We start from the raw sequence: 15600 nt of genomic DNA, 5'->3' as shown, positions 1-15600 counted from the left end.
TTCGTGCAGCAGCTTCCTTGCAAATTGCATGCCCAGGAAGAAGTCAGGTACAACTACACCAAGGCTCGTGACGAAGCAGCACCCAAGGAAGATCTTCAAGCTCCAGTACGGCTCATCAACAAGACATTTTAAACATGATTACACAGGAATATGTTTTGGTTAATTTCTAAACACTAGTAGAAAAAGGGCCATTCGTCCCGGTTCATGAGGGCCATTTCTCCCGGTTCCCGAACCGGGACTAAAGGGTCGTAACTAAAGCCCTATACCTTTAGTCCCGATTCGATCGGGAACTGGGACAGATGGGGCTCCACGTGGCCGGAGCGGCTTGCCCAGGCAGGGGGGGCCTTTTGTCCCGGTTGGTGCCACCAACCGGGACCAAAAGGCTTCCACGCGTCAGCAGTTCAGAGGCTGGGTTTTTTGGTTTTTTTCTGAAGGGGGGGGGGTTGGGGGTTTTGTAGGGTTAATTTAGGGGTTTCATATATTGTGTTAGCTAGCTAATTGAGAGGAATGTCATCTCTTATCTCCGTGCTTGGTCGACGCTACGTATAGAGAGGACTCGACACGCTAGCTAGCTAGTAAGCAAATGAACGAAACCATTAAGTACAGAAGATCATCATGAACATATACACAAAGAGAAGTGATCGACCTCTCCTTCTCCGATAGATTGGTCGAACAACAAGTTTTTGTATATCTATCCGACGCTACTGGCTACATATATATATATACAATATAAAATCTCTTGCATCCCCTAACATCTGAACTCAACTTCCACATGGTATTCTCCGTGTTTTTCGATAACGTGGTCAAGAAAGAATCCCGCCAATTCCTCTTGAATTGCTCATATGCGATCTTGTGGTAGGAGTTCATCCCGCATCTGCCACATCTAATTTCAAGAAAGGGGTCATGATACGTCTCCAACGTATCTACTTTTTCAAACACTTTTGCCCTTGTTTTGGACTCTAATTTGCATGATTTGAATGAAACTAACCCGGACTGACGCTATTTTCAGCAGAACTGCCATGGTGTTGTTTATTGTGCAGAAAACAAAAGTTCTCGAAATGACCTGAAAATCCACGGAGATAACTTTTGGAAAATATAAAAAATACTAGTGAAAGAATCAAGGCCAGGGGGCCCACACCCTGTCCACGAGGGTGGGGGGGCGCCGCCTCCCCCTGGGCCCGTCCCCTGTCTCGTGGGCCCCCTGGAGCTCCACCGACCTCAACTCCAACTCCATATATTCCATTTCGTGTTGAAAAAATCAAAGAGAAAAAGTTCCGTCGTGGTTTACGACACGGAGCCACCGCCAAGCCCTATCTCTCTCGGGAGGGCTGATCTGGAGTCCGTTCGGGGCTCCGAGGAGGGGGATTCATCGCCGTCGTCATCATCAACCATCCTCCATCACCAATTTCATGATGCTCACCGTCGTGCATGAGTAATTCCATCGTAGGCTTGCTGGACGGTGATGGGCTGGATGAGATTTACAATGTAATCAAGTTATTTTTGTTAGGGTTTGATCCCTAGTATCCACTATGTTCTGAGATTGATGTTGCTATGACTTTGCTATGCTTAATGCTTGTCACTAGGGCCCAAGTGCGATGATTTCAGATCTGAACCTATTATTTTCATGAATATATGTGAGTTCTTGATCCTATCTTGCAAGTCTAAAGTCACCTATTATGTGTTATGATCCGACAACCCCGAAGTGACAATAATTGGGATACTTCTCGGTGATGACCGTAGTTTGAGGAGTTCATGTATTCACTATGTGTTAATGCTTTGGTCTGGTACTCTATTAAAAGGAGGCCTTAATATCCCTTAGTTTCCACTAGGACCCCACTGTCACGGGAGGGTAGGACAAAAGATGTCATGCAAGTTCTTTTCCATAAGCACGTATGATTATATTCAGAACACATGCCTACATTATATTGATGAACTAGAGCTAGTTCTGTGTCACCCTATGTTATAGCTATTACATGAGGAATCGCATCCGACATAATTATCCATCACTGATCCAATGCCTACGAGCTTTTCACATATTGTGCTTCGCTTATTTACTTTTCCGTTGCTACTGTTACAACTACTACAAAACTGTTATCTTTACTTTTGCCACTGTTACCATTACTTCCATACTACTTTGCTACTAAATACTTTGCTGTAGATACTAAGTTATCCAGGTGTGGTTGAATTGACAACTCAACTGCTAATACTCAAGAATATTCTTTGGCTCCCCTTGTGTCGAATCAATAAATTTGGGTTGAATACTCTACCCTCGAAAGCTGTTGCGATCCCCTACACTTGTGGGTTATCAGGTCAATACATATATATGAATGAAACTGAACACCAATGATGGTAATAAAATAAAATTGTGAATATTATTGCATACGCACTTCATATTGTTGTTTGGAGTAGCCCCGCTCACAGGTGGTGTGGTGGATGAACTCGCAAATGTAGTATCCACACAAATCATTCCCGGGTTCCTGCCACAACCACTTTACAAGAAATAGAGGTCAATCAAACTGATAAGCAAGCAAGCTAAATGGTATTAATGAAACTAGCTAGAATCAATGGGAGATGCGCGGGACTAGGTAGTAGCTAGTACTTACGTTCGGGTGGTCAAATCGCAGTTGCGCCGGCAGTCCCGGAGCTTGTGCGGTGAACTTTTTCCAAACCCTGCCAGACAAAGAAAACAATTACTTGATATCAGGAAATGAACAAAGTTGCTGATATGGTGCGATAATGATAGATTGAACTTACTTCTCGAGCATTTTAGTCATGGTCGCATACTCCTCCGGATTTTTTCATTTGGAGTCTATGACGGTTACTAGTCCCTGCTCAAGCTTAATCTCTAGCCGAATAATGTGGAAGCTGTGCATGCATGCATAACTCATCAATTACATTACTATAACCTCGAGTAATAAGGGAAACCGAATATGCACAAGACAGTAACACTCACTTGTATTCGTAAGGAAAGAGTATTGTAGCTTTGTTTTGATTTCGAAGTAACGATGCGAGAAAGTTGGCCTCGGTTTGTCTGGCATCATGTTTAACACTCCATTCATCCATGAGATTGATGTTAATGAACCCAATATCACCTACTTGTCTTTCTTTCAATTCTGCGATCTTTAATCTGCATAATATAGTGAGGATAATTATATATACATGCAATGAAAGAGCTGAGCTATATATAGAGACTTACCTAATTACAGAGAAGTAGTACTTACAGACAGTAGCAAGTGATGATTGTTTTATCGAGGGCCTTTTGATTGAAAAACTGGAAGAACTCCTCATATGGAACTAACAACAGATCAATTCCAACGAGGTCGTTCTCCTCTTTAACCTATAGCGACAAAGTATTTTTCCCAGACTTCCTACAGATGTCCATGTACCAATCATGGAATCTTCGCATCATCATTGTTAGGGAAGTAGCAGGTTTGACGAGAGGCTTCCCGTGCTCGAATCTTAATGTGTCCACCTCCATTGTTCCAAAAATTATTGCATCATCGTCGGTCATGTAATCTCTAGGATTGGTACCAGGCAGCATCCCTGGAAGTTAGCGACGATATCGCTAGACATATTGAGCGGGGGGCACGATTGCTTCGCTTGTTCGCTGAGCTGGGGAATTTTTTCCCTTTTCTTCATTCTGCTAGCCTTTGATCAGTGCAAGTACTTCCCGACCGCTTCGCTTCCTTATATGTACTTTCAATGATGCAGTCATAGTTGGATTGCGGCAGAGGCGGTGATGGTCGCTGCAGGGCATCCAAAGTGCGCTTCGCTTTCACCAGATCTATCTTCTCCGCCGGAGGTGGATGTTTCTTAGCTCTTACCGATTCAAAGAAGTCATTCACTTGGCCTTCACAGATCTCTTGGTTTTCCTCCTCGCTCCTCTCATATGGTAACTTCTCTAGAGGCTTGAGAGACGATGGACCGTATCTATATTGCCTCCCGCCTCTAGCTGTACTACTAGACACGGAGCAGCCGGAGCGGCTGCAGCTGTCTTATTTCGTTGCTTAAGAGGCGGAGCAGCCAGAGGCAAACTGTTACGACGCACCAGAGCAGCCGGAGCTGCGGCGTCTATGTTCCGCTGTCGCTTACGAGGCGGTGAAGGAGGAGGCAGGCTGCTCGGACGCGCCGGAGCAGGCGGATAAGGAGGCGGATTACTGCCGCCCTCACGCGTCGGAGCAGGAGGCGGAGTGTCCAGCTGACTAGCAGGAGCCGTGATGTTCAGAACCTTGATGTGCTCCTTCCGCCATAGACACGGAGTATGCATAGCTAGACCTAGCCAAGTCTCCCCATCACTTGTATGGTGGTCAAGCTGGAGCTCCTCAAATCCCTCCGTTATTTCGTCCACCATCACAACAGCATAGCCTTGTGGAATCGGACGACAGTGAAAAGTTGCTCCGGGTGAAGGAGGGAACACTGAGCCGACAACCGCCTTGACTTTGAGCTGATCCCATTGCGTCATAAGGTGGCACTGGTGTGAATCCGTGATAAAATCCACGGGGTAGCTAGGACCCGTCAAGTCAGGCTGCTGAACGAGCTCGGTGAAAGCCACGCTGCTTCTCCGCTGAGATGGCGGGGTAGCTTCTGGGGTAGCATCTTGGGCAGGATCTCGCAGCTGCTGGTTCTCAACATCTCGTTCCTCTAGCTTTCTTACCCTTGCCTCCTCCTCTCTTGGGTTTTGTAACGGCCTGCGTCGGGAAACCCAACCTTCCACGCAACAGAGCCTGGCGTGCCTCGTGTTCGTCCAGGGTGCTCAGGATTCCCGAGGGCCCTTATGAGCTCGTCGTTCTCTCTATAGGGAACAGACTTCCCTTCCCGCACTTCGTTGATTGCTTTTCGAAGCTTCATGACGGGTGTTGCATGTTGCTCGTCCGTCCAACAACACTTCCCTATTTCAGGGTCCAATGTTTCACCAGCCCCGAAGAACCAAGTCCTACAACAGTTTGGCCAGTGCAATGTCTCTGGTTCGACCGCTTTAGAAATCAGGTCTTGCTCAGCCTTGTCCCACAATGGCCGGGCTTTGAGGTAGCCACCTGACCCCATGGGATGGTGATGCTCCTTCTTTGCAGCATTTATCTTGTTAGTCGCTGACATCTTCTTACTCCTCTCCGATGTCTTGTTGGGCACAAATGCGGCCAGTGATCTCTTATCTTCTCAAATCGGCCGGTGAATTCTGGAGTCTTGTCTTGGTCAACATATATACATTGTTTTCAACTCATTCTTCCAACTCCTGAATAGATCTGCCATCTTCTTGAGAGCATAGGACTTGATCAATGGCTCTATAACTGGATTCTCCAGATCCTCCTCTTCCGGTAGGGTGAAATTTACCTTTAGTGCTTTCCAAAGATCTTCTTTCTATCTATCTTCGACAAAAGAAACTTGAAGAAGCTCTTCCTTCTTAGGCACATTCCATAGCTCGATGCTGATCGGGATCATGTCCCTAACGGGAACCCCGTACTCAGCAAAAAATGCTTCCTTGGTCCGGAGGGGTTTAATCGGTTGGCCATCGCGCGCGATTTCTGTGATCGTGAACCTTTCATCCGGGCGCAACTTTTTCTTCGGGCCTCATTTCTTTACTGAAGTATTGCTTGATCCGGAGGGCTATATAAAAGAAGAAAGAAGAGTTAATATATGCACATACCAAAACAATTAATGCATCAGTTAGCTAGTCAGCACAGGCTTAATATATACACATATATATACACACACACAAATATATATATATATATATATATATATATATACTAGTCAGCACAGGCTTAATACCTCGCCGGACTTTGCAAGAGCTGATCCTGACTCCGTTCGGTCACCGGAGCTGTCATCACGGACGCCGGAGCCACCATCGCCATCATGACCGTCCTCCATTGTTTGATCACCGTAGCCTGCTTCCTCTCCTTGCAGGCCTTCTTCGATGTCGTTGAGAAACGACAAGACTACATCACCTCCGTCGCGGATTATGTCCCCCAATATCTCTTCTTGATCCAAGTCTCTTTGATGATCCATAGTTTCTGCAAATATTACAACATGGCAATTAATATATAAACATGAGAGATGGATATAACGAAGTTATCGGGGATGGGGTATATCGACAACGACGACATATACATAGAAAAAATGATATCGGGGAGGGGGTATATATATCGACCCGCCCCCTCATGTCGAAGTTATCGGAGAGGGAATATATCGACCCTAGCTAGTTCACGACCCTCGACCGCTCGGCGATCCACAACCCTCTACCCTAGTTCCCGACCCTCGACCCCCTCATGTCACGTTTGTCTAGTGTCAAAGGATTCAACAAAACCATGTCTTCATCAGTAGGCGAAAGTAACAGGCGCATGATGGTACGAAGCTCTCCAAAGTTATTCTGGAACGAAATCCCAGATAGAATAATTCGCTTTTTGGTACAAAGTATAGCAAGAGCCTTCCGAATATCGCTATTTGGAAGGCCTTTGCTGAATTTTGTACCAAAAGGCGGATTATCCTATCCGGGACTCCGTTCCAGAATAACTTTGGAGAACTTCGTACCATCATGCCCCGGTTACTTACGGCTAATGATGAAGCCATGGATTTCTTCAATACTTTGAAACTAGGAAACCTCTCGACCCCTCGGCGATCCTCGACCCCTCGACGACCCTTGACCCTTGAACACTCGGCCCCTCGATGACCCTCGAACCATCAACCCTAGAACCCTTGAACCCTCGACCCTTGACCCTAGAACCCTCGAACCCTCGACCCTCGAATCCTCGACCCCTCGACGACCCTCGACTCTTGAACCCTCAACCCTCTACCCTAGTTCACGACCCTCGACTGCTCGGCGATCCTCGGAGAGTTGGTCGAGAGAGAGGGGGTTGATCGACGCTCGAAGAAGAAGAAATAGACTAACCTAAAATTTACTAACCTAAAATGCACTAACAACAACTAACCTAAAATGCACTATAAATCAACTAACCTAAAATGCACTAACCTAAATCAACTAACTCAACAATGAAGAAGGAAATGCTATCGGAGAGGGGGTATATCGACCCCCCCTCATGTATCCACATACATATATCTATACATACATACATCCATCTATGGATCATCATTGGAAAAAAATGCATACATCCATGGATCATCATTTCTCATATATATCTCCATCTATAGCCACATACATATATAAATGGAAAAAATGCTATGAAAAAATACATATATGAACAAAAATACATATATACTTGGTAAATATTCTATGAACATCATTTCTCATATATATCAATGCATACATCCATGGATCATCATTGCTCATATATCCATAGTCATATATAAAAACTTTCTATATATGAACAAAAAACTTTCTATGAACAAAAAAAACATTTTTGACATATCTAGCATATTCTAAATTTTCCTAACTCTTTTACAACCAGAAAAATTACTTCAACTTCATGACAGTACCCACACTCCATTTCACCAAAAACCTTTTGATCCATAGTTCAAATTTTTCAAATTTCATTCAAATGAAATTTGAATCAGATTCAAATTACTTTCTGAAAACCTATTCTAAACCACTCCAAATTTTTGAAATTTTGCCATCGCGTTGCTGCTGCTCCTCTCCTTCTCCTCTCTTTCTCCTCTCCTTCTGCTCTTCAATGCATCAGGGCCGGCGGCGACCATGGAGCAGGGGCAGAGCAAGGGGCGCTCAGGACCACGGGAAAGGGGGGGGAGGGGGGGCTCACTTCGAGGGCGGCGGCGATGGCTGGAGTCTGGCGAGGAGGATGGCGTGCTCGAGGCGGCACGTGGTGACGGGGACGGCGGGCTCGGAGCGGCGCGGGGAGGTGACACGACGGCGCGGGGTGGCGCACGGCGTCGCTGTCGGGGCGGCACGGGGCGCGGGTGGCGACCACGGGGCGCGGGCGGCGACCACGGGCGCGGGTGACGGCGACGAGGAGCAGGGCGTCGCGGCAGAGGGCCGCGTCGGCTACGGGGAGAATGAGGAACAGAATGAAATTTTTGACAAGTGCTGTATATATAGCCAGAGTTTGGTCCCAGTTGGTTGGGCTGCTAAAAAAGAGACCTTTGGTCTCGGTTGGTGGCAACAACTGGGACTAAAGGGGGGCATTGGTCCCGGTTGGTGCCACGAACCGGTACCAATGCCACCCTTTAGAGCACCAACCGGGACCAAAGGCCTTGTGCTGCCCGTGCCCAAATGTTCAGTCCCACCTCGCTAGTTAAGAGGGGCTCGGAGTGGTTTATAAGCCGCACTACGGCTGCCCTCTCGAGGTCCTCTCAAATGCAGGCTTACTGGGCCTAATCACGCACTATGCTGCCTGTGGGCCTACTAGGTCTTCTACGGGCCTGAATCCTGGCCCATGGTTGGGTTTCTCGTCGTATTCAGGCCGTGGTGGCCCAGTAGGTGGCACTTTTTTTATATTTTTTTCTTTTTTGCTTTATTATTTTATTTTGTTTCTACATACCGTCGCTATTTTTATTTATTTTATTCAAGTTTATTTATTTTACTTTATTAAAGTTTATTTTCTTTCTACTTATTTGTTAAAGTTTATTTTCTTTCTACTTATTTTTTATTTTGTTTCTACTTATTTATTTTCTTTTCTTTTTTGCTTTTTTACTTATTTTATGAAAATTATTTTTATTTATTTATTTGATTAAAGTTTATTTATTTTACTTTATTAAAGTTTATTTTGTTTGTGCTTATTCATTAAAGTTTATTTTGTTTCTACTCATTTATGTTATTTTGTTTCTACTAATTTATTTTCTTTTTTTTGCTTTTTTATTCATTTTATGAAAATTCTTTTTGCTTTTAATGTTTTGAATAGAAAATACTTTGATAATTTTAGTTGCATTAATTTTATATAATTTTAGTTTCAATAATACTAGAGGTTTATGAAAGCATTTCAAATGAACTCTTAAAAGGTTGAAAGTTGGCATGGTATCATCATTTCACCCACATAGCATGTGCTAAAAAGTTGAGAGGCTTACGACAAAAACTGGATGCACTTCGTGTACAAAAGAAACAATCTCTTTGGAAGTATCAGGGATTCAGACGAAAACTCATCTGTTACAAAGGGATTTCATTTGTTCAAATGTAACTGCAGTGATATTCTACACCAAAGGCATCATCATAATAGTTGTTGATAGAAAGTCTTCACTTTTTCTTCGCTTGTGTTCTTTGCTTATTGCGCCGTAACCATGGATAATCTTCATCGTTTAACAGGGCGCTTGGGTCAGCCTTGACTTTGAAGGGAGGAATTTCATGAAACTTTTCATAATCTTCAGACACGTCTGCCTTGCCCTCCAATCCCACGATGTCTCTTTTTCCTGAAAGAACTATGTGGCGCTTTGGCTCATCGTATGATGTATTCGCTTCCTTATCTTTTCTTTTTCTCGGTTTGGTAGACATGTCCTTCACATAGAAAACTTGTGCCACATCATTGGCTAGGACGAATGGCTCGTCTGTGTAGCCCAGATTGTTCAGATCCACTGATGTCATTCTGTACTGTGGGTCTACCTGTACCCCGCCTCCTGACAGATTGACCCATTTGCACTTAAACAAAGGGACCTTAATATCATTTCCATATCAAGTTCCCATATGTCCACTATGTAACCATAATATGCGTCCTTTCCCCTCTTGGTTGTTGCATCAAAGCGGACACCACTGTTTTGGTTGGTGCTCTTTTGATCTTGGGCAATCGTGTAAAATGTATTCCCATTTATCTCGTACCCTTTGTAGGTCATTACAGTCGAAGATTGTTCCCTCACCAACGAGTACAGGTCATCAGAAACAGTGCTGTCACACCTGAGACGTGTTTGGAACCAACTGCCAAAACTCCTGATGTGTTCACATGTAATCAAGTCATCACACTGGTCGGGGTGTTTGGAGCGCAAAATTTTCTTGTGTTCATCGACATACGGGGTCACCAAGGTAGAATTATGTAGAACCGTGTAGTGTGCTTGAGACCAAGAATGCCCGTCCCTACATACTATTGAGTCCCCTCCCAGCGTGCCTTTTCCACCCAGTCTCCCCTCATACCGCGATTGAGGGAGACCTATCTTCTTAAGGTCAAGAATGAAGTCAACACAAAACCCAATGACATCCTTTGTTTGATGGCCCATGGAGATGCTTCCTTCTGGCCTAGCGCGGTTACGGACATATTTCTTTAGGACTCCCATGAACCTCTCAAAGGGGAACATATTGTGTAGAAATGCAGGGCCCAGAATGAAAATCTCGTCGACTAGATGAACTAGGACGCACGTCATGATATTGAAGAAGGATGGTGGGAACACCAGCTCGAAACTGACAAGACATTGCGCCACATCACTCCTTAACCTTGGTAGGATTTCTGGATCGATCACCTTTTGAGAGATTGCATCGAGGAATGAACATAGCTTCACAATGGCTAATCGAACGTTTTCTGGTAGAAGCCCCCTCAATGCAACCGGAAGCAGTTGCGTCATAATCACGTGGCAGTCATGAGACTTTAGGTTCTAGAACTTTTTCTCTGCCATATTTATTATTCCCTTTATATTCGACGAGTAGCCAGACGGGACCTTCATACTGAGCAGGCATTCAAAGAAGATTTCCTTCTCTTCTTTGGTGAGAGCGTAGCTGGCAGGACCTTCATACTGCTTTGGAGGCATGCCATCTTTTACGTGCAAACATTGCAGGTCCTCCCGTGCCTCTCCTGTATCTTTTGTCTTCCCATACACGCCCAAGAAGCCTAGCAGGTTCACGCAAAGGTTCTTCGTCACGTGCATCATGTCGATTGAAGAGCGGACCTCTAGGTCTTTCCAGTAAGGTAGTGATACGTCCATTTTGTGTCATGCTTTTATATCGATATTTATTGCATTATGGGCTGTTATTACACGTTATGTCACAATACTTATGGCTATTCTCTCTTATTTTACAAGGTTTTCATGAAGAGGGAGAATGCCGACAACTGGGATTCTGGGCTGGAAAAGGAGCAAATATTGGAGACCTATTCTGCACAGCTCCAAAAGTCCTGAAACTTCACGAAAGTCATTTTGGGAATTAATAAAAAATATCCAGTGGAAGAAATACCTGAGGGGGCCACCCACCACCCATGAGGGTGGGGGGCGCGCCCTACCCCCTGGGCGCGCCTCCCTGCCTCGTGGGCCACCTGGCAGCCCTCCGGTGCCCATCTTCTGCTATATGAAGCCTTTTACCCTGGAAAAAAAATCATAAGCAAGCTCACAGGACGAAACTCCGCCGCCACGAGGCGGAACCTTGGCGGAACCAATCTAGGGCTCTGGCGGAGTTGTTCTACCGGGGAAACTTCCCTCCGGGAAGGGGAAATCATCATCATCGTCATCACCAACGATCCTCTCATCGGGAGGGGGTCAATCTCCATCAACATCTTCACCAGCACCATCTCCTGTCAAACCCTAGTTCATCTCTTGTATCAAATCTTTGTACCAAAATCTCAGATTGGTACCTGTGGGTTGCTAGTAGTGTTGATTACTCCTTGTAGTTGATGCTAGTTGGTTTATTTGGTGGAAGATCATATGTTCAGATCCTTAATGCATATTAATACCCCTCTGATCATGAACATGAATATGGTTTGTGCGTAGTTACGTTTGTTCCTGAGGACATGGGTGAAGTCTTGCTATTAGTAGTCATGTGAATTTGGTATTCGTTCGATATTTTGATGAGATGTATGTTGTCTCTCCTCTAGTGGTGTTATGTGAACGTCGACTACATGACACTTCACCATTATTTGGGCCTAGAGGAAGGCATTGGGAAGTAATAAGTAGATGATGGGTTGCTAGAGTGACAGAAGCTTAAACCCTAGTTTATAAGTTGCTTCGTAAGGGGCTGATTTGGATCCACTTGTTTCATGCTATGGTTAGGTTTACCTTAATACTTCTTTTGTAGTTGCGGATGCTCGCAATAGGGGTTAATCATAAGTGGGATGCTTGTCCAAGAAAGGGCAGTACCCAAGCACCGGTCCACCCACATATCAAATTATCAAAGTAACGAACGTGAATCATATGAGCGTGATGAAAACTAGCTTGACGATAATTCCCATGTGTCCTTGGGAGCGCTTTTCTCTATATAAGAATTTTTCCAGGCTTGTCCTTTGCTAAAAAAGGATTGGGCCACCTTGCTGCACCTTATTTACTTTCATTGCTTGTTACTCGTTACAAATTATCCTATCACAAAACTATCCATTACCTACAATTTTAGTGCTTGCAGAGAATACCTTACTGAAAACCGCTTGTCATTTCCTTCTGCTCCTCGTTGGGTTCGACACTCTTACTTATCGAAAGGACTACAATAGATCCCCTACGCTTGTGGGTCATCAAGACTCTTTTCTGGCGCCGTTGGCGGGGAGTGAAGCGCCTTTGGTGAGTGGAACTTGGTAAGGAAACATTTATATAGTGTGCTGAAATTTACTGTCACTTGTTACTATGGAAACTAATCCTTTGAGGGGCTTGTTTGGGGTATCTTCGCCCCGACCAATAGAGCAAATAGTTGCTCCTCAACCTACTGAACCTACTGAAATGTTTATTTTGAAATTCCTTCGGGTATGGTAGAGAAACTGCTAGCTAATTCCTTTGCAGGAGATGGAACATTGCATCCTGATTTACACCTTATCTATGTGGATGAAGTTTGTGGATTATTTAAGCTTGCAGGTATGCCTGATGATGTTGTTAAGAAGAAGGTCTTCCCTTTATCTTTGAAGGGAGATGCATTGACATGGTATAGGCTATGTGATGATATGGGATCTTGGGACTATAAACGATTGAAATTGGAATTTCACTAGAAGTTTTATCCTACGCATCTTGTTCATCGTGATCGTAATTATATATATAATTTTTGGCCTCGCGAAGGAGAAAGCATCGCTCAAGCTTGGGGGAGGCTTAAGCCAATGTTATATCATGCCTCAATCATGAGCTCTCAAGAGAAATGATTATTCAAAAAATTTATGCTCGGCTTTCTCTCAATAATCCTACCATGCTCGATACTTCTTGTGCTGGTTCTTATATGATGAAGACTATTGAATTAAAGTGGGATTTATTGGAAAGAATTAAACGCAACTCTGAAGATTGGGATTCCGAGGATGGTAAGGAGTCAGGTATGACACCTAAGTTTGATTGTGTTAAATCTTTTATGGATACTGGTGCTTTTCGTGGATTTAGCACTAAATATGGACTTGACTCTGAGATAGTAGCTTCCTTCTGTGAATCATTTGCTACTCATGTTGATCTCCCCAAGGATAAGTGGTTTAAATATAATCCTCCCACTGAAGTAAAAGTAGTTTCACCTGTTACAAGTGAAGAAAAGACTATCACTTACACTACAAAAAAAGACACATCCGTGACATTTTGAGCCGAACGAATTTTTTTCTGTCATACATATGACACTTCTATGACGATAATTGTGACAAAACCCGGTATCATCATAGATGTGGAGGGCTCCTACTTCTATGACAAAAAATCATGACAGAAAATGGGCTTTTCATCCTGGGCGGGCGGGAGATGCAGCTGCATGACATTCTTTGGGCCGTCCATGACGAAAAAAACCGTGGTAGAAGCGAGGGCGAGGAAAATTTTGGGGAGTTCCCGGTTACGGTGGGTGGTCGGCGGCCGAGCGAGGCACGTTTCTCTCGTACACGTACGTGCGTGTGTGTGAGGCGTTGGCTCTATCTGAACCTGAGCGAGGCGTTGGGCTCTAACTGAACCCGAGCGATTGCACTGCAGGCTACGCGTTACTGAACCCGAGCGATCGATCGATGGCTGTTAACTGAACCCAATCAAGCGATTCCTTCACTACTGCTGCTAACTGAAGCCGATTGATGCTGCCTCTCTGGATGAACAGTGAGTGTTGCGGGGGAGGGGGGGGGTTGGATGAACAGTGAGCGGTGGGAGTGGATGAACATGACCCGTGGTGTTGCCTCTGGATGAACAGGACCCCAATCGATCGAGCCGGTTGGGGCTGGATGAATAGGACCCCGTGGAGGGCTGGATGAACAGGACGACCCCGTGGAGGGATGGATGAACAGTAGACGATGGAGGGGTGGATGAACAGTAGCCCATGGAGGAGTGGTTGAACAAGAGCCCGTCGAGAGGGGTGGTTGAACAGTAGCCGGTGGAGTAGCGCGCGGTGGAGGCTGGATGAACAGGAGCCCGTGGATGAACAGTCGCAGGTGGAGGCTGGAGGAGGTCGACTGTGGATGAACAGTAGCCCGTGGAGGCTGGAGGAGGTCGACGGTGGAGATGAACAGTATCTCATGGAGTCCCGTTTTGCAGTACGCCACACCCCTCCTGATGAACAGGACCCCCGTTTCGATCGTAGCGCTCCAACACAAGTCCGTTTCGTTCGTTTTGCGGTACGCCACACCCCTCCCGATCAACAGGACCCCCGTTTCGACCGTAGGAGGTCTGTTTCCTTCGTTTTGCGGTACACCAGACCCCTCCCGATGAACAAGATCCCGTTTAGAACGTGGCCGGTCGGATACAAGGCCGTTTCATCCGTTCTGCGGTACGCCAGGCCTCGTTTCCATCGCATGTTCCATCCAAGCCCTCCTGATGAACACGACGACGCATTCCGTTCCGACCCAGCCTGTTGGCTCCCCATGAACACGACGACCACGCTGTTTCTCCGTTCCGACCCAGCCATGTACACGAGCCCTGGTTGTACGTATGCACGAGTAGGCGTTCGACACCCCGCCCGTATGTACGTACGGGGCCGTATTTTCTTTCTTGCACCCTAGCCACTGTAGTACGTGTACATGCTACGTGCGCGCCTCTACTATGATACGTGCGCGCCTCTACATCCACCAGTATATACGTACATGTTCGTGACCAGAATGACAATGCTACATACGCTTCGACCAGGTGGGTCCCGACTGTCAGGCACTTCCTTGCGTGCGAAGATGTAGCTGGTGGGTCCCAGCAGTCAGGGGGGCGAATCATTTTTTTTCGGACGCACTTTCTTGCATGCGAAGATGTAGGTGGTGGGTCCCAACAGTCAGGAGGGCGAATCATTTTTTTGCCCTGACGCACTTCCTTGCGTGCGAAGATGTAGCTGGTGGGTCCCAGCAGTCAGGGGGAAATGTTTTTTCGCCAAATACAGTGGCCCGTCCGGTGGGTCCCCGCTGTCAGGTGGAGGAATAATTATTTTGCGCGTAATAAAGAGGCACTTCCTTATTGCGGTCGTGGACACAGCTATCAGCCTCTCCACGTACAGTCCTCGTCCGATGGAAGCTGTTCCTTGACCACGTTGACCACGCCGCGCCGAGAGAACCAGGGCGGTGGACGACGGCGAGGCCTAGCAAGGGGACGACGCGGAGCCGGGGAAGACGTGGCAGTGGATGCCCATGCGTAGAGGAGTTTGATGGTTCACTCGTTTGGTTGCGGTGTGAGGCTGCCGCCGCCGCAGAATAACAGGGGGTGTGGGTGCGTAGAGGGATGGCCTGGCCAGTGGTGGGAGTAGTAGGGGGCGGTGAGGCCTCCGCGGCATCACAGCCGGTCACAGGCGGCAGGAGCAGGCGACACGACCGGCGCTGCTTTGGGCGGCTGGAGCAAGAAGACTAGAGGTTGAAGAAGCACTACAGCCGTTGGATGGACATCGTATGGTCACTAGAG

This window comes from Triticum aestivum, chromosome 3B (assembly GCF_018294505.1).
Source record: "Triticum aestivum cultivar Chinese Spring chromosome 3B, IWGSC CS RefSeq v2.1, whole genome shotgun sequence".
Classification (NCBI taxonomy): Eukaryota; Viridiplantae; Streptophyta; class Magnoliopsida; order Poales; family Poaceae; genus Triticum; species Triticum aestivum.
This window is presented reverse-complemented; position numbering follows the sequence as displayed.